Source organism: Lemur catta, chromosome 8 (assembly GCF_020740605.2).
Source record: "Lemur catta isolate mLemCat1 chromosome 8, mLemCat1.pri, whole genome shotgun sequence".
In the NCBI taxonomy this organism is placed as follows: Eukaryota; Metazoa; Chordata; class Mammalia; order Primates; family Lemuridae; genus Lemur; species Lemur catta.
This window is the reverse complement of record NC_059135.1, coordinates 78,192,477-78,211,402: the sequence shown is the minus strand read 5'-3', so window position 1 is coordinate 78,211,402 and position 18,926 is coordinate 78,192,477. Positions and strand designations below refer to the sequence as shown.

Below are 18,926 nucleotides of genomic sequence, written 5' to 3'. Positions count from 1 at the left end.
CAGTGTCAGCAGAGAAAGGAGAGAGGCTGGGAGAACTTTGCCAAGGTGACATGTAAGTTGACTGAAGAAATACCCCTATCTCTCAGGCAAACTGAGGGAAAACAGCGGTGGAGTGTTCTAGGCAGGGTGGTTTTCCATGCATCCTAGTCAGGGACTAGAGCACTGAGGTCCTTGTGTTCCACATAAGGAATTTTGATTTTATTTTAAAGAAAAAAGGGGAGTCACTGGCTGTTCATGTAGAACAAGATTGCAAATTCAGGTCTCCTCGTCTCTCTAATTTTGGTTTGCTCATGGGAAAAATAAATAGACCCAGGGGATCTCTGAAAGGTTCCCTCCAGCTTTTAAACTCTTGATTCTCATGTGATAAAAAGGAAGTATCAGAATAAGGTGAATTAATGGTAGTTATAGGTCAGGTACTAAAAGCAACTTGATAGAAATGTGTGTGTCAATGGCTATAACTGATGACTTTGGTTAGTTCCTCTCGTGCCCACTGTTTTATAACAGGTGGATGTGATAAAGCACAATAAGTTCAGACAACTTTGTAACAAACTACTATACCTTTCTCATCTTTTTCCTTTTCTCAAGTGTAAAAGAAAACTACGTATATATGTCGTAAAGTTCAACTGCTAAAGTTTTTACTATGAAAATCAAGAATATATAAAGGTTATTTGAATAAATACATTTCTGATACTCTCTGAACAAGAAAAAACCTTTGTGGAACTTTTGATTCTATGAAACATGATTATTTGATGAGGAAAATAAGTAATGTACTGGAGACTAGGTTATAGAAAACGCTAGGATGATAGACATTCCAACTTATCCCAAATTGCTATTACAGATTTTTTTTATTTTAAAAATAAACAATTATGGTGTACCCTGCATGTTCCATGTGTTTGCAATGCTATAACAATTTCTCTAATTCAACACATTTTTTAAAGCCATGAAAGCAATAAGATAATAGTAGTTTTAAGTTATGACCATAAGAAAGAGGAAAGGAAAAGAAACTCATTCCTAGTCACATTTCCATTCCCAAATACAGAATTAAATTATTAAATGTAATAATAAATTGTCAAATTAAAGGAACCTAGGACAGCAGTCTTTTATGAAAATGTATGTTCCTTGAAAAGATTGTGATCTGATTTATCAATACTTTTTTTTTATTTTGCACCAAAGGTGAACAGGATATTTATCACAAGCTAAAAAACTGGGATTACTTTTGTTTAGTTTTGGTGAAATTTGGGGTGAGGAGAGGTAAGGACCTTAAAGGATAAGTTAAATTAATCCAATGCATGATATATGTAGGGATTTATACTGAAGGTTCTGCCATTAAAAACTTGTTAAAGAGATCAAGGAGAGTTTGGGCATTTCATTTCAAAACTCCTGGCATACAAAATGATACCAAATGGATCCCTGGTGGCTTCTCTCCCTGAATCTAAATATTATGCTTCAAAGATGCCTTTATAATAAGTGATGCTTTCTATTTGATAACATTTATTTGAAACTGCTTTTAGGAAATTTATGATTTTCAAAGAACAAAAATCATATTAAGATCTTTGCTTTTTAGTGTTTATTAGATCTCTTTCAACACCTGACTTCTCTCAAAATTCAGTTAATATTTTCATTCTAAGTAATTAACTCCCTATGTGATTTTTAATTTTTGATGAGAAAAGATTTGAAATTCTAGTCTACATTCAATGAGATTATACCTTAATTGTTATTGTTCAAATTCAGTTTGTAGGAATGATTTATGAGCCTATTGTGATAATAGCTACTTATAAACTAATTTAATGATTTTTAATTTTACTTCATTAGCTTTAGAATACTTACATTTTTAGAATACTATTTTTTTAGAATCTATGCCAAGATTTCATTGAGATTTCTTTTGTGTTCTGACTTTACCTTTCCAATGTTACAAATGATGGGCTCATGAAATCACTTTAACTTTCTCCTAGATTCTGTGTAACATATTTTTGAGTTTGAATATTTTTTTTAGTAATTATTTCTTTATTTGCTTCTTAAAAGGCTCTAAATAGCCCCCATTTCCATTTGTAAAGACTTCAAAGTATAACATATGAGTGATATGCTGATTCAAGTTTACTAAATCAGCTGTGTAAGACCACGCATTTTGAAGAAGGGTGGCTGACTACAGAGATTCTAAAAGAACAGAGAAGGTCAAAAGAACATACATACATATATATATTTGGGGGGTTCGGGGGGACATTGTACATGCTAAAAAGAATGTAGCAGGTCTGCCATCATAGTCTGTCATCTAGCCAAGCATTTTGCCAGCTCAAAACCCTAAGTGCAGTACTTAAGTAATCTGGGGACTATCGCTTTTATGGAATCACTGATTCAGTTTAAAAAAATTTGCCCCAGATGATTTTGCAATTTTTTATGAATATATTTTGTCATAATGGTCTATATGTACATTTGGACCTTAATAATTAATAATTGTGGAATCTCAAATTACTTATTAAGCATTTTGGAGTTCCATTTCCTCATTTGTGTAATGTAGATAATAATAGTTTCTACTTCATGGGATTATTTTGAAGATTAAGTGATTGCTTACAACAATGTCTGGTTCATAATAAAATCTTAACTAACATTTGTCTTTGTTGCTATCAAAATTATTAAAAGAACTATAAGAACCTAAGTCAGGGAAAAAAACACCAGAGGCCAGGCGGGGTGGCTCACGCCTGTAATCCTAGCATTCTGGGAGGCCAAGGCAGGAGGATTGCTTGAGCTCAGGAGTTTGAGACCAGCCTGAGCAAGAGCAAGACCCCGTCTATACTAAAAATAGAAAGAAATTAGCTGGACAACTAAAATATATATACAAAAAATGAGCCAAGCTTGGTGGCGTATACCTGTAGTCTCAGCTATTTGGGAGGCTGAGGCAGAAGGATTACTTCAGCCCAGGAGTTTGAGGTTGCTGTGAGCTAGGCTGACGCCAGGCCACTCTAGCCTGAGCAACAGAGTGAGACTCTGTCTAAAAAAAAAAAAAACACCTCCTTTAAGTTAAACTTATTTGACCATTTTTACAAGACCTTAGTTAAATTCCTGGGGGGTCATCAATCACCTAGGTTCGAGTTGTTTATTTTCTATCAGTTGGAAGATAATATAGGGGCAGGCTTTATCTCTTTAACATGTTCTTTTATTAAATAGTATTCCTTTTTCTTTTCCTATTTTGTTTAAATTAGTAATTTTTCAAAACTTTTAGCTAGTTAACCACACATTAGTATAGGCTCTTATATTAAAAATGTGATATCATTGATGTTGCTCTTCATGAAAATATCCAGAATCACCTGAAAAATGTCACACATCAAAAAAGAGAGCCCAACACTTCTTTATTTCACAAAAAGTATGGGTAAAAATAAATTTTAATAAGATCAAAATGTCATCTTCTTGTTCTAATATACCATTTAAATGATTAAATTTCTTTTTATCCAGTGAAGGGGTAGAGCAATTAATCTTAGAATGTTGCAATTTTTTCCAGAAGAAATAACACTTAGAATTTCATTAAGATTGAAGATAGAAACCACCAATGATTAAAGTAGCAAGGTAATTATTAATACTTGATACCAGAATAAAGAGGCAAAGGAAGAAAAACATCATATGAAAAACCAGTGACAGTCTGAAATGATTAACCATCAAAGGCCCCAGGACTACACAGCACATACGTTATAACATGGAGTAACCCATCTCCCCACTTTTTTATGGCTACATGGCAAAAAACTATGTATTAGAGTCTGTATTTATGATTAGCTGAGCTTTTTTGATGAATATTTTATTTAAATAATGGTTTTGACCACAATGACATCACTGCCACATCTAGATATTAGCCTTTGTACCATGTTTTATAGAAAACATCGTATTATTTTCTAGCTGTGGAGTACTCTGACCCCATTTACTACTAATTGTTAGAGAATTATGGTATCAATAGCCTCTATAAAAAGCTGTTATTTTCTTTCTTCTATTTCTTTTACTCCTGCTGAAGTCAAAATAAAATACAGAAATCTTTAAATTTAACGTTTTATTTGGGAATCACAGGATTGTAATTCAGGGCATACACACAGACTGGGTGGTCTTCCATATATGTCCAAAGAATAAAGAAAGGTTGCATTTTTTTTCCAAAAGAGAAATTTATTATTTTGAATTAAAAAAAAAAGTTCATTGGCTCTAGAGAAGCTTGGGGAGCTGGCAAGCTCTAATTGGTGGGTGACAGCCATAGGTAAAACTAGTCTTAGAGTCATGGCAGGTTGTTTCAGCAGTTACTAGATAGAACTGCTCACTGGGTTACAGTAGGTAGTTTCAGCAGCTGGGTTTGCAGAGAATTAAACTCTTGAAGCAATTCTGTGTACCCCAAGTACTTTTTCTCCCCTGGCCCCTCCACTGCTAATTTAGTTGGGTACGAGAAAAATGATCCAATTTGTATAATCAACTTTTATACTCTACTCTCCTTCTTTTAATAATTTCAATATTCATGTTGAGGAAACTGAAAAACTTCTCATCCTCCTGAGTCTCTGGTTTCATTTCTTTAAGTGTTTCAATCCACTCAACTAATATCTCACTCCTCATGGAATATGCCAGCAATTTCATCTTTTTTAAGTACTGTTTACTAATAACAGACATTTAGCTTTGAGTCCATTTTTCTCCTCTTCTTTCTGCCTCACTTTGTCTCCTGGATTCTTGATTCTCAATGTGGAGTCACAGATCCCATCCTAGTCAAGAGGGGAGGGGGTTAGACAAAGGCATAAACACCAAGAGGCAGCGATGGGGGCACCTTAAGAGTCTGCCCACCACCCTTCTGTTGAATTAATACTTGTTTAATTACCCCCTACCCTCAGCCACACTCATCCCCAGTAGAGTTTAAACTTTGTGACGAGGGACAGTTTCTGCTTTACCTTACCATGTGATCTCTATCTCTAGCTGCTAGCAAACAGTCTCATTAATGAATATTACTGAAAAGTTAATGATTGAAATATAGAAAAACTCTTAATATACTTCAGAAAAGAAGTATAATATAATTAGGAGCATAAACACTAGAAATAGAGCCCCTAGTTACCAGTATCAACTTTGCATGTATTAAACTATTTTACTTTACCAAGGTCTACCTTTAGCTTCTGCTCTTCTACTCAGCTCCCAGGTTCTGGGCATCTCAGCTTCCACTTGCTTATTGGCTTGCTAAGATATTCACCTCTCTCCTTCAACTTCTTTCTGATGGCGCCATCTTAACCACAGCTTCATGCTTGGAGTCAGTATTCCTGCTTATATATGGAGGAGGACATTGGCTTAAATCTTGGTGTCCCTTCAGATGAGTCACTCAACCTCATCGAGCCTTACTTTTCTCAAGTCTAAAATGGTAGAAATAATATCTACCTCAAAGTGTTGTTGCAAAGATTAAGTGAGAATATGTGAAATCACTGTGCCCATTTCCTAGCAAACATAATTTAGTTTCCATCCTTTTTACCTCAGCAGTTAGCTGTGAAAAAGTTTGGCTCAACTATGTCTTTTCAACAGGATTTCTTATTGGCAGGAGAACAAATATTAACTAGACTATTCTTAAATGTTCTATGGGATAATATAACTTCCATCCACAGGTCAAGGATCTACCTGTTGTAGGGTTGAGAGAAGGTGGTGGATGGCAAACTATTAGAATATTCAGTGGAACTGGTGCAGGGTCAGGTGGTCTCCTTGTGTCCTTCGTATTAAGCTATTGGAGAGAAAATATAATTTCTTTAGTGAATAAATACAAAAGAGGAATATCATCATCAAATATGAGTTAGACACCTTGGAAATTCTTCCTTTTTAAACAATCATATTTTATTTATACCTTTTCAGATAAAGTACTTTTATAGCGTCAATAAATAAAGATTTTTTTTTAAATGGTGCCTTGACCTCAGTTATGGAATCATTTATGAGTTGTCTTTTTTTCTAAGAAGAACACATTTTACCCCTTGTATAGTCCCTTGTTTCCTTCATATTTGGGTTATGAACATGTCATCAGTATTTTCAAGTACAAGTTATTGTTTTTTCCTGTGACACTCTGTCTGAGCACTAGACTTTTGATGTGTCTGTCAGATATAGCCAGCAATCATCATAATTCATACTCTTGAATTTTTAATATGAACTCCACAAACAGAAATGATAAATACCCAGTCCTTTAGTGAATACATAAAAATGAAAGAAAAGTTTGCTAAATAAGAAAAAAGATTGAAACACTGCTCTTGATTTTTGTTTTGACTCTGTTGAAAAGAAATGGAAAAAACACATTGCTATGTTTTTAATCACTCTATCTCAGCCACTGTGTTTGCCTCAGATTTTTACAAAAGAGAATGGCAAGAGGTAAATTTTGAATCAGTTTCCACAAAAAGTATTAGGTACATAAGGGTACATCTATTCTATTTTGACAAATAGCTACCAAGAAACAATTCTTCTTAACAAATGGTAATATTCTTTAAAAAAAGAGAGATAAAAAATAAAATAAAATAATAGTCAATGGCCCTGTTCTAAACTCTGGTGAATGGATCTAATTCATTTAGGCTAGAACCACTTCTTTAAATCCTCCTTTTCATGTAAACATGAATCTTATTTGCCTCAATAGAAGGGGTCATAATAATTTAACCTCAGTACCCAGCCATGCTTGCCGAAAGAATGGTTTTTGAATAAATATACACCATGATAAATATCAGCACCTCAAGTAAGCAATCACTTTGTGAGATGATTTTGTTTTTCCACACAATTTAACTCATTGCTATGGCTCAGTCATGTGTTCAAATTTATGTATGATATATTTCCCTGGCACGGGAGATACCATGATCACGAAGGTGGTTTTCCCAGGGTGAAGCATATCCATTGCACTCTGGATGTGCTGCCCCCTGAGATTTCCCTAAATGTGAAACCACAGGAATCCTAGAAGACAATTTGGAAAAACTCTTATAAACATTGGCCTAAGCAAAGAATTTATGAAGAAGACCCCAAAAGCAATGACAGCAACAACAAAAATAAATAAATGGGACCTCATCAAATTAAAGAGCTTCTACACAGCCAAGGAAACTATCATTAGAGCAAACAGACATCCTATAGAATGAGAGAAAATATTTTCATGGTATACATCCAATAAAGGGCTGATAACTAGAATCTATGATAGAATTCAGGAAAATCTGCAAGAAAAAAGCAAACAATCCCATTAAAAAGTGGGCAAAGGACATGAATAGAAACTTTTCAAAAGAGATTAATGGCCAACAAACATATGAAAAAATGCTCAACATCTCTAATCATCAGGGAAATGAAAATCTAAACCACAATGAGATATCACCTAACCCCAGTGAGATTGGCCTTTATCAAAAAGTCCCAAAGCAACAAATGTTGGTGTGGATGACAAGCGATGGGAATACTCATACAATGCTGGTGGGACTGCCAACTAGTACAACTGCTATCGAAAACAGTATGGAGATACCTCAAAGAACTAAAAGTAGAACCACCATTTGATCCAGCAATTCCACTACTGGGTATCTACCCAAAGAAAAAAAAAGACATTCTTTAAAAAAGACATCTGCATTTGAATGTTTATAGCAGAGCAATTCATAATTGCAAAGATGGGAACAACCCAAGTTCCCATCAATATGAGTGGATTAATAAAATGTGGTATATGTATACCATGGAATACTATTCAGCCATAAAAATTGGTGAACTACCTGTTGAATTATCCTGAATGGAGCTGGAGCCCATTCTTCTAAGTGAACTATCACAAGAATGGAAAAACAAACACCATATGTACTCACCGTTAAATTGGTACTAATCCATCAACCCTTATATGCACATTTGGGAAGTAACATTCATAGGGTGTCAGGCAGGTGGGAGGTGGGAAGAAGGAATGGGTAAATTCTCACCTAACAGATGTGGTACACACTGTCTGAGGGCTGGGCACACTTGTATTAATAGCTCTAACTCAGGTGGTGCAAAGGCAATTTATGGAACCAAAGTGTTTGTACCCCTGTAATACTCTGAAACAGACAAAAACAAAAAGAATAAAGAAATCCAAAATAAAGTTGGTACTAGTGGCAAAAAAAAAAAAAAACCCTACATATGGTAGGTTCTGATCCTGATTCTGATATTTATTTAATACAAAATACTTCTTTTCAGAACTTTGATTACCATACTTTTAAATTTCATCACTGATTTCAGTTGTCATCAGAAATTTGATGATTTTATTTTTTTCCATCAACAAGATGATAAGGGTTAGGTTAGAGTCTAGCAGTGGGAATATAAAGGAAAGAGTAGATGACAAAGCCATTAGGAGATGCCAAAGCCATTATAAAGCAAGAAACAACAAAATGAATGACCTGTAAGACTCAGGAAGAAAGAGGAAAATAACCTAATGGTGTCCAATGTGGGTATTTAAGATTGCCTAACAGGGAGAGTTGAACTGATGAATAAATGTAAAGGAAAAAAGGTGGATTTTGTGTTTGATATATTATGTTTTCGGCAGAGGTAGAACTAGAGACTAGGTCTTTTGACTTCCAATCAGAGACTTTTCCCCATTATTCTATTATGATTTTCCATGAACAAACTTCATTTTCATTTTACTTTAATTTTCTAAAAGACAAATTACTTAATGCACTCGTCATTTTGACAAATTCATTAAAAACCAACAAAATCATTAGATGAAGTTCTTTCACATGTTCTTCCCCATGCATTAATTTTCAACTGTAAGTTTTAAGATTAATGCTAGATGTATTTAAGAAGGGAGAATCTAATATTTAGGATGAGCTTACCTTTACACAGGCACTGTGCTTGAAACTTCATATTTTATTTAATCATAGCCTCATGGAGTTATACATTTCCTCCATTACACAAATGAGAAAACTGGCGAGAGAAGTGAGTTATCTTTCCAAGTCCTCACTGATACAAAGCTATGGGACTGAGATTCAAGTCTCAAGTCAATAAGACCTTCTTTGTCCACTCTCAGCAGATAATGTCTCAACATGGACAGTCTTTCCAAAAGTTTTGAAGGTGCTGGAGGAAAGAAAAACTAAAGGCGGTGTTCATTTCTCCTTTTTCTTACACTGTGCTATCTTTACTATCAACATTGTTTGCTAAATTTTATTTAAACTGGGCACTATTAACTGAAGCGCTTAGGGTGATAAAACTATATCTCATTAGGTTTTTAATGGGAAGAAGTTAAGCTGCAATCTGCAAGAATCATCACTGAAGGGTTCACTAGTATAATCATGCTGGTTGGGTACCATCTGATCCAGTGCATCAGTCACATCACTTCAAGGCTAACAAAAATTGTGCTTCCTCTAAATAAAAACCAATACAAATACTTTGTCAGCTTAAGCTAAGAGTGAGGCTTCCTAACAAGTAGGTCATCCAGAGTCCAGGTGTGCGCTCTCTTCATGTTGGGGAACTGAAAGAACTACTTTGTAGTGGAGGTATGGGGTATTTGAATAGTGTCATAGGTAATTTAAGTATGATACTAGCAAATTCATTAATGCTATGGTGAGATTGCCGTCAAAGATGGTGAGATCAATCTTTGCTATGGAAAAAACAATCTGAAACTGCTTTAAAGGGTAAAAATAGAGAATAATCTACTTGGTTTTGTATAAAGTTTGTTTAAGGCATTCACATTTCAATTTAAGAAGTATTAACAGAGCTCCTATTGGGTGCCAAGCTCCAGGTTAGGGCCTAAGCATGCAGAGAATAACAGAGAAGGCCCTGCTCACAAGAATTTCCAGTCAACTACAGAAACCAGAAAGAAAATAGTCTGGCCCTCTTTGTAAGCAAGTCACATGTTAGTCTATAATAAGAATGAAAACTTGGTGAAAAAATAAGAGGAGGAGTGACTGAGTCATACATCAATAAATTTTTCAGGAAAGCAGAAATATACAAAGTTGTATATATCTTGTAGATTTGCAGTGTGCCATAATTTTTTTCTCAAGATTTTTTTATGACTCCAAAAGGGAAAAATAAAAGATGGAACTAATATTTCTGTGTGTCAAATGTTATAGAAACTTCAGGGTACTTGGTTTTCAAAGGCCAATCTGTGAACAGATAAGGAGGAGAAGCCAGGTAAAGGTTATTGCAATCTAAGTGACAAGCTGAAGTAGCTTCAGGTCATGCTATGTTGCAAAATTGCACTGAAATCCTCAGAAACCCAAATAACTGAATATGTAAGTAGAGTCCAGAATACTAATGAACCTAAAGTCACTCCTGATTCAGATAGAGAAAATATACCGGTTGTCTCCAAGTTGGAAGGTGTCTCCAAGTTGGAGTTCCTTTAGAATATATAAAATGTTTCCTGCAACAAAGGAGAATGCAAGAAAGCAGCTGCTCTGTCTGAGATGGGGCTCTGGAACTGTGAGGTGGAAAGGCCCGGGTGGCATTTCCTATAATAAAGGGAAGCTGACATTTTATTATTTAGTTTAATTTAATTTTATTTTTTATTGTGTATATTTAAGGTATACAACATGATGTTATGGGACATGTAGATAGTGAAAAGTTTAATATAGTGAAGCAAAATTAACATATCCATCATCTCTCAGTTTCTGCCACCTTTTTTTAATAACAAGAGCAGCTAAAATCTACTCATTTAGCATGAATCCCATATTTAGTACAATTTTATTACCTATAGTCTTCATTTTATATATTAGCTCACTAGACATCTTCATCCTTTATGTCTACTAGTTTGTGTCCTCTGACCTACATCCCCCCATTTCCTTCCCCAGCCCCATTCTTGATTACCATTGTTGTGTTCTCTACCTCTATATGTTTGATTGGTTTTTTGTTTTTTAGATCCATGTATAAGTGATATCATGCAATATTTTTTGTTCTGTATCTGGCTTATTTCATTTAGAATAATGTCCTTCAGGCTCATCCATGTTATGGCAAACAGCAAGATCTCATTCTTTTTTTAGGTCAGAATAATATTTCTGTGTGTGTGTGTGTGTGTGTGTGTGTGTGTATGTGTGCGTGCGCATGTATACTATAGTTTCTTTATCCATATGTTGTCTGTCAAGGGACGTTTAGGTTGTTTTCCTTTCTTGGTGATCCTGAGTAATGCTGCAATGAACATGGGAGTGCAAATATCCTTACAAGTTGGTAATTTCATTTCCTTTGAGTACATGCCCAGAAGAGGACTTGCTGGATCTTATGGTGCCTCTATTTTTAATTTCCCAAAATTTGATAATTTTAAAGAAAAGTTATATATGTAAATGTCATCAAGCCTTAAATGTAGATGATCAAATAATTTTATTTTCTTTGTTTTTATCTATCTGAATTTAATTCTATCATGAGCCCATACCTATTTGTTGCAGGAAATTCAGTGTTGTAATTTCTAGGTAAGCTTAGTGACTTGTTATTTTTCTCAGTAAATTCAGAGTTTAAGCTCTGTCAATTCGGAGTTCTTTCTCTTTCCTTTCCTCCAAAGGATGGCATCTAAGATTGCAGGAGTGAGTGGTGTATAGAACACTCAGGCAGAGGTAAGGGAGAGGCATCTGGCCCACAGCCATCTCCGGGAATACACTGAGATGTACCTGTACCCTTTTGGTCATCTGTTCCCATTACTGGTGCATCTTCCAAGATGCCTGTGAAACTGACATGGCCTCATGCCTTTTGTCCCAACCAATCAGCTCCACTGGGGACTTTGGGTCTCTCAGTCACTTCTACACCCTTATCTGGGGGCACAGGAATTTCAGAACACTCTCTTGGGTCTTTTGAGGGTAGCATGAACTTAGGCTTTAAAAGGAGGTGCTATCACAGGTGCATTCTCCCAATGTTAAGACTATGGTACCAACTTGGGTGTGGAGAAATTCTCTACAAACATTTTGGGCTGCCTCCTAGAAACAAGGGAACATGACTCAGGCCATTTCCATCATTAAGATCCTTCCACTCATTTCTGGAGTTGCCACTGATCTCTCAGCCATCCCAGTCTCAAACTCTACAACTTAACTGGGGTAGGAAGTGCAGCCTGCCTCACTATCAGGAACCTGAATCCAGTCTTATTTAAGAGTCCCTTTCTGAGGCTTCTCCTTCCTCAGCATCAGCAAACTTGATTTAATTAATGGGTTAGCTTCATTGCTTCTCCTATTCTATTTTCTGTTTATGGCATAAAATTTATGCTGGGCTATAGAGAACACATGATGGTTTGAGATCCAAAATGTCTATTATAAATCAAAATCCTTGGCTTTTAAAGGGAATTGTCTGTGCTATAAGTTTCAAAAGCTTATTCTAGAACTCACAGCTAAAAATTAGACTTTTGGTAATATATGCATCCCTTGGTATTCTCCACTTAACAAAATGATCCTGAAGCAATAAAATGTATTGATTCTCTGTGGAGAGGAAGAAAGTTGTGGTAGACTATTTGTAAATGATGAGAAAAATCCTTAATAAATCTTTAAAGTTTCTATCACTCCAAACGTTTTCCAGATAATATTATTAATATATCAGTAGTTGTCCCTGAATCCATAGTTTTCAAATAAGGGGAAATTGGGCATTAATGCAAGATTAAAAATAGCACAGGTAGCAAGAACAGAACCCAAACTAGATCATCAGTTTTCTAATCAGATTTAATACTTTATTCTGGAAAAATCATTATACAATTCTGAAGCTGACTATTAGGTGTGCACCTAAAGATTTATTAAACTTAATAGAAAAATCAGAACTCATTTAAGGTCAAACATTAAACTACTACTGATAAAAATGAGAGTGGGAAAAGTGATGTGGGAAAATCAGCTCATGTAGTCTGTATGTATGTTGGAGGTGGAGTGGACAGATTAGGGGTGTCATACAAACTGCTCAATGAGCCCAGTAGAATGAATTGGGATGTGATAAGTATTCACTGTGTAAATTTATACAACTGAACATCTGATCGGTTCTCAAATGCCAGATATTTCATGAGTGGTGACCTGACAAAGAAGCAGTAACCTCTTAATGCTCTTAACCATTCTCATGTTCCCTGTAGGCATAAAGATATGCTAGATGTATGCTCAGATATTTATTTATATTTATACAAACTATAGTCCTTTTTACTTTCTAAGTAGGTTTTTGTCCTCTCTATTATGTTCTTTTAATTTTGTTCCATTTATGGAGATGAAGTTTGGCAATATGTTGGATCAGTAACATAGAATCACAGATTTTTGAGCATATAAATGAGACCATCCAAAACATTTTCCCTCAACCAAATTTTTATGTTGAGATAAACAGGAATCAGTGATGTAGGATTGCAAGTTCAGATTTCCCTGGTACTGTATAGTGCACCTTAGATAGAATGTCACCTTCAACAGTTCTTTGAATTAAATGCAGTGTCTTCAGTTGAGTTTAGAGAGGTGCAAAATACATGGTTTTGCCTGACGAATCGTCTATTTCCTCAAACCTGAAGTATATCCTACTTGCTTTACTTTTTTTCTACAGACCATTCAAAATAATGTCATTTAGCTAACCAGTCTAAAAAGGAATCAATTATAGAATATACTTTCCTCTCAAAGTTCATTCTGTTGAAATATTTTGGTGAGTTAGCATTTAAAATAAAGCTTTTCCTGAGGCTTGAAAAAGTGAAAGTGGACATCTATACATATAAAGTATCAAATTAATTACTATCATGTAAAATTTTACAGTTAGTGATTATTTAAGTTGAAATGAGATATAGGTACTTCACACATGAGGCAAGATCTCATATTCACCCCCATTTCAAATTCTGTTTTCCACAGAGATGTGTCTTTCACTATGTTAATAAGTAAATTAGAAAATAATTTGGTTATTGCTAATAGGATTATAAAATTCTTTTTTTCTTGTATACAAGTTGAAAATTATCTGAGTGGAAGTGGATTTTATAAATCATTATGAGAAAAATTTTGAGTACTTTATTAAACCTGTCTTTTAAATCAATTCTTAATGATTTTCAAAGTAAACATCTGTGATGATTAACTTCGCATCTTATACAAACAATTATGTTGTGAATTTTTTTCTTCCAGTTCATCCCATTGATGTAGCTCAAAAACAGTTACATGAACTCCTGTTTACATTAGACTTGAGAAAGGTTCTGACTTGTATTCTAACTGTACCTACAAATATAAGAACTTTTGACAATTGTGCCTCTACAGTTTGATTCCAGCTTAAATGAAGGATTTAAAGTGTTATATGAAAAGCATTTTTTAAAAATGTTGAATACATTTCAGATAATCCCTCTTCAATACTCAATGCATACTTCAATACAATGTTAACCATTTGACTGCATCTCCATTGGTTAACATAATTGTCAATTAGACAACATGGAGAAGTCTGCCTTGGGAAAGTCACTTGTCTACCAAATAGCCTTGCCCTTTCTCATTTCTGGGCCTTTGCACATACCACTCCAACTATCTGGAACACTCCTACCTTCCCCTTTTCCAAAAAAAATACACTTATCCTTTTACTTAGCTTCCAAAGAGCTTCCTGACCATCTCCAGGCTGGCTCAGGTTTCTAACCCAGTCTTCACCTATCAACCATCAACCACCCTTCACGGCCACCCTCAGAACACTCTTCTACACATACTAAGAGACAAGCCCCTGACCGCAGGAGCATACAATCTAGTTGGGGGAGAAAACAGAAAACAAATTAAAAAGTAATTATTTATTATACACAGAAGATAAAATATATTCTATTCTACACCTTTCTTTTTTGGTTTCACATCTCTTGCAATCATTCCCTATCAGTACATAGGACTCTTTTTCATTCACTTTTAATGAACAATTGTGTAGATTTACCATAATTTATAAAACCAGCCTCCTAGTGAATAAAATGCAGGTTCCTTTCTTTTTTAAAAAAATGTATTTATTGATATATAGTAGTACATATGAGGGTACATGTGACATTTTTGATACATCTATACAATGTGTAATGATCAAAACAGGGTAATTGGGATATCCATCACCTCAAACATGTATCTTTTATTTGTATTGGGAATATTACAATTCTTCTCTTCTAGCTATTTTGAAATATACTATAAATTATTAATTGTAATATCCCTACTGTATTATAAAATACTAGAACTCATATCTTCTAACTGTATTTTTGTACTACTTAACCAACTTTTATTCATGCTCCCTCCCCCTTCCCTTCCCAGACTTTCATAACTACTGTTCTATTCTCTACCTTCATGGGATTCACTTTTTTAGCTCCCACATATGAGCAGCAAGAACATGCAATGTTTGTTTTTCTGTGCCTGACTCATTTCACTTAACATAATGACCTCCAGCTCCATCCATTTTGCTGAAAATCATAGGATTTCATTCTTTCATATGGCTTAATAATATTCCATTGTGTATATGTACAACATTTTCTTTATATATTCATCCACTGGTGGACACTTAGTTTAATTCGATATCTTGGCTATTGTGTGTAGTGCTACCGTAAACATGGGAGTGCAGGTATCTTTTTGATATGCTGATTGCCTTTCTTTTTGATATATATCCAGCAGTGGGATTACTAAGTCATATGGTAGTCCTATTAGTTTTTTGAGAAATCTCCATATTGTTCTCCATAGTGGCTGTACTACTTTACATTCCCACCAATACCATACCAGCATTCACCTTGCTCCATTCTCACCAGTATTTGTTATTTTTTGTCTTTTTTACAGTAGCCATTCTAACTGGGATGAGATGATATCTCATTGTGGTTTTTATTTTCATTTCTCTGATGATTTGTGATGGTGAGCATTTTTTCTTATATCTGTTGGCCATTTGTATGCCTTCTTTTGAGAAATGTCTATTCTGAACTTTTGCCCATTTTTAATAGAATTGTTTGATTTTTTTCCTATTGAGTTATTTGAGCTCTGTAAATTCTAGTTATTAATCCCTTGTCAGATGAGTAATTTACAAATATTTTCTCCATTCTGTGAATTGTCTATTCACTTCATTTATTGTTTCTTTTGCTGTTAAGATTTTCAGCTTGATGTGATCCCTTTTGTTCAATATTGTTTTGGTTGCCTGTGCTTTGGGGGTATTACTCAAGAAATCATTACTCAAACCAGTGTCCTGGAGCATTTCCCCATTTTTTAAAGTAGTTTCATAGTTTCAGGTCTTAGATTTAAGTCTTTAATCCATTTTGATTTGATTTTTTTATATGGCAAGAGATATGGGTTTAGTTTCATCCTTCTGCATATGGACATCCAGTTTTCACACCATTCATTGAAGAGATTGTCTTTTCTCCAATGTATATTCTTGGCACCTTTGTCAAAAGTAAGTTCACTATAGATGTGGGGATTTATTTCTGGATTCTCCATTCCACTGCATTGGTCTATGTGTCTGTTTTTATGCCAGTACCATACTCTTTTGCTTACTAAGTTCTATTGTCTAACTTGAAGTCAAGTAATGTGATGCTTCCGGTTTTATTCTTTTTGCTCAGAATGGCTTTGGCTATTCTGGGTCTTTTGTGGTTCTATATAAATTTTAGGATTAATTTTTTCATTTCTGTGAGGATTGTCATTGGTATTTTGATAAGGATTGCATTGAATCTGTAGATTGCTTTGGGTAGTATGAACATTTTTACCATATTGATTCTTCCAACCCATGAGCATGGAATATCTTTCAATTTTTGTGTCCTCTTCAATTTCTTTCATCAATATTTTATAGTTTTCATTGTAGAGATCTTTTACTTCTTTGCTTAAGTTTATTCCTAGGTATTTTGTTTTATTTGTAGCCATTGTACATGGGATTACTTTCTTGGTTTCTTTTTCAGGTTGTTCACTGTTGGCATATAGAAATGCTACTGATTTTTCTATGCTCATTTTGTGTCTTGCAACTTTACTGAATTTTTTTATCAGTTCCAATAGTTTCTTTGTGGAATCTTTAGGTTTCTGTACATAAAAGATCACATTGTCTGCAAACAAGGATAATTTGATTTCTTCCTTTCCAATTTGGATATCCTTTATTTCTTTCTCTTGTCTTATTGCTATAGCTAGAATGTCCAGTACTATGATAAATAACAGTGGTGAAAGTGAGCATCCTTGTTTTTTCCAGATCTTAGAAGAAAGGCTTTCAGTTTTTCCCAGGCTTTCAGTTTTTCCCTACTCAGTATGATACTAGCTGTGGGTCTATCATGTATGGCTTTTATTGTGTTGAGGCATGTTCCTTCTATATTCAGTTTTTTGAGAGTTTTTATCATGAATGGATTTTGAGTTTTATTGGATGAATTTTCAGCATTAATTGAAATGATCACATGGTTTTTGCCTTCATTCTGTTGATGCGATGTGTCACATTTATTGATTTGCATATATGTTGAGCTATTCTTGCACCCCTGGGATGAACCCCATTTGATCATAGTGAGTAACCTTTTTAATGTGTTGTTAAATTCAGTTTGCTAGTATTTTGTTGAAAATTTGTGCATCTGAGTTCATCAATGATATAGACCTATAGTTATCTTTTTGTTGTTGCTGTGTCTTTGTCTGTTTTGGATATCAGCATCATGTTGGCCTCATATAATGAGTTTGGAAGTATTTCTCCTCTTTAATTTTTTAAATAATAGTCCTTCCTTAAATGTTTGGTAGAATTCAGCAGTGAATCCATCAAGTTCTGGGCTTTTTTTTTTTATTGATGGGAGAGTTTTATTAGTACTTTGATCTCATTACTCGTTATTGGTTTGTTCAGGTTTTCTATTTCTTCTTGGTTCAATCATTGTAGGTTTTTTGTGTCCAGGAATTTATCCTTTTCTTCTGGGTTTCCCAATTTTTTATGTGTAGTTTTTCATATTAGTCTATAATGATCCTTTGTATTTTTGTGGTATTAGTTGTAATTTTTTTTTTGTTTTGAATTTTGAGTCTTCTGGGGTTTTTTTCTTAGTCTACCTAAAGATTTGTTAGTTTTGTTTATCTTTTCAAAAAACCAACTTTCAGGACCTTTTGTATTTTTCAAGATCTTTTGTATTTTTTTTGTCTCAGTATCATTTGTTTCTGCTCTGATCTTTATTCTTTTTGTCTATTTATTTGGGGTTTGGTTTGTTCTCACTTTTCTAGTTCCTTGAGGTACATCATTAACTTATTTGAAGTCTATTTTGTTGTTGTTGTTGTTGTAGACATTTATTGCTATAAACCTCCCCCTTGGTATTGCTTTACCTATATTCTATAGCCTCTGGTTCGTTGTGTTTTCATTTTCATTTGTTTCAAGACATTTTTAAATTTTGTTCTTAATATCCTCATTGACCTATTGGTTGCTCAGGAGCACATTGCTTAGTTTCCATGTATTTGTACAGTTTCCAAAGTCCCTTTTGTTATTGATTTTTAGGTTTTTTCCACTGTGGTCAGAAAAGATAATTCATTTGATTTTGACTTTTTTAATTTGTTGAAACTTGTTTTATGACTTAACATATGGTTTATCTTGGAGAATGTTCCATGTGATCATGAGAAAAAATGTGTATTCTCCAACAGTTGGATGAAATATTCTGTAAATGTCTGTCAGGTCCATTTTGTCTAGAGTACAGTTTAACTTGAATGCTTCTTTGTTGATTTCCTGCCTTGATGATCTATAGGTTCCTTTAAATCTTGGACTATGAGTAAAAAGATACACTGACTATATTTATACATAATTCACATCATACTTGTTTAAGTACTTCTGGAAAATAAAATCCCAGAAGTAAATTTGCTAGATTAATTGTATATCTATTTGTAACTTTTATAGCTATTACTCATTTGTTTTTCACAGGGGTACATCAAATTATACTCCCACAATAAATACATGGGAATTTGTCTTTACCCAGAGTCATACCAAGAGAGTGCATAATCAGATTTATGCATTTTTGCCAATCTGAAAGGTGAATAATGGTTTCTCAATGTAGTTTTAATTTGTATATATATATATCATTAGTAAGTGGAAATATTTTCTTTATAACTTTTAAGAGCCATATTTTTCTTTTCTATAAATGAGCATTCACATTCTTTGGTCATTTTTGTTGGATT

At 34.2% G+C, this 18,926-nt stretch overlaps 1 protein-coding gene and 1 non-coding gene across 4 annotated transcripts in view; both read left to right on the top strand.

Annotated features, from left to right (window-relative positions):
- The window catches only part of KYNU (kynureninase), a 124,800-nt gene that overhangs the window by 89,688 nt on the left and 16,186 nt on the right, over positions 1-18,926 (top strand). The window lies entirely within an intron of this gene.
- On the top strand, positions 6,788-6,947 carry LOC123644283. The gene has a single exon (XR_006737097.1). It is a non-coding gene; the product is annotated as a U1 spliceosomal RNA (small nuclear RNA).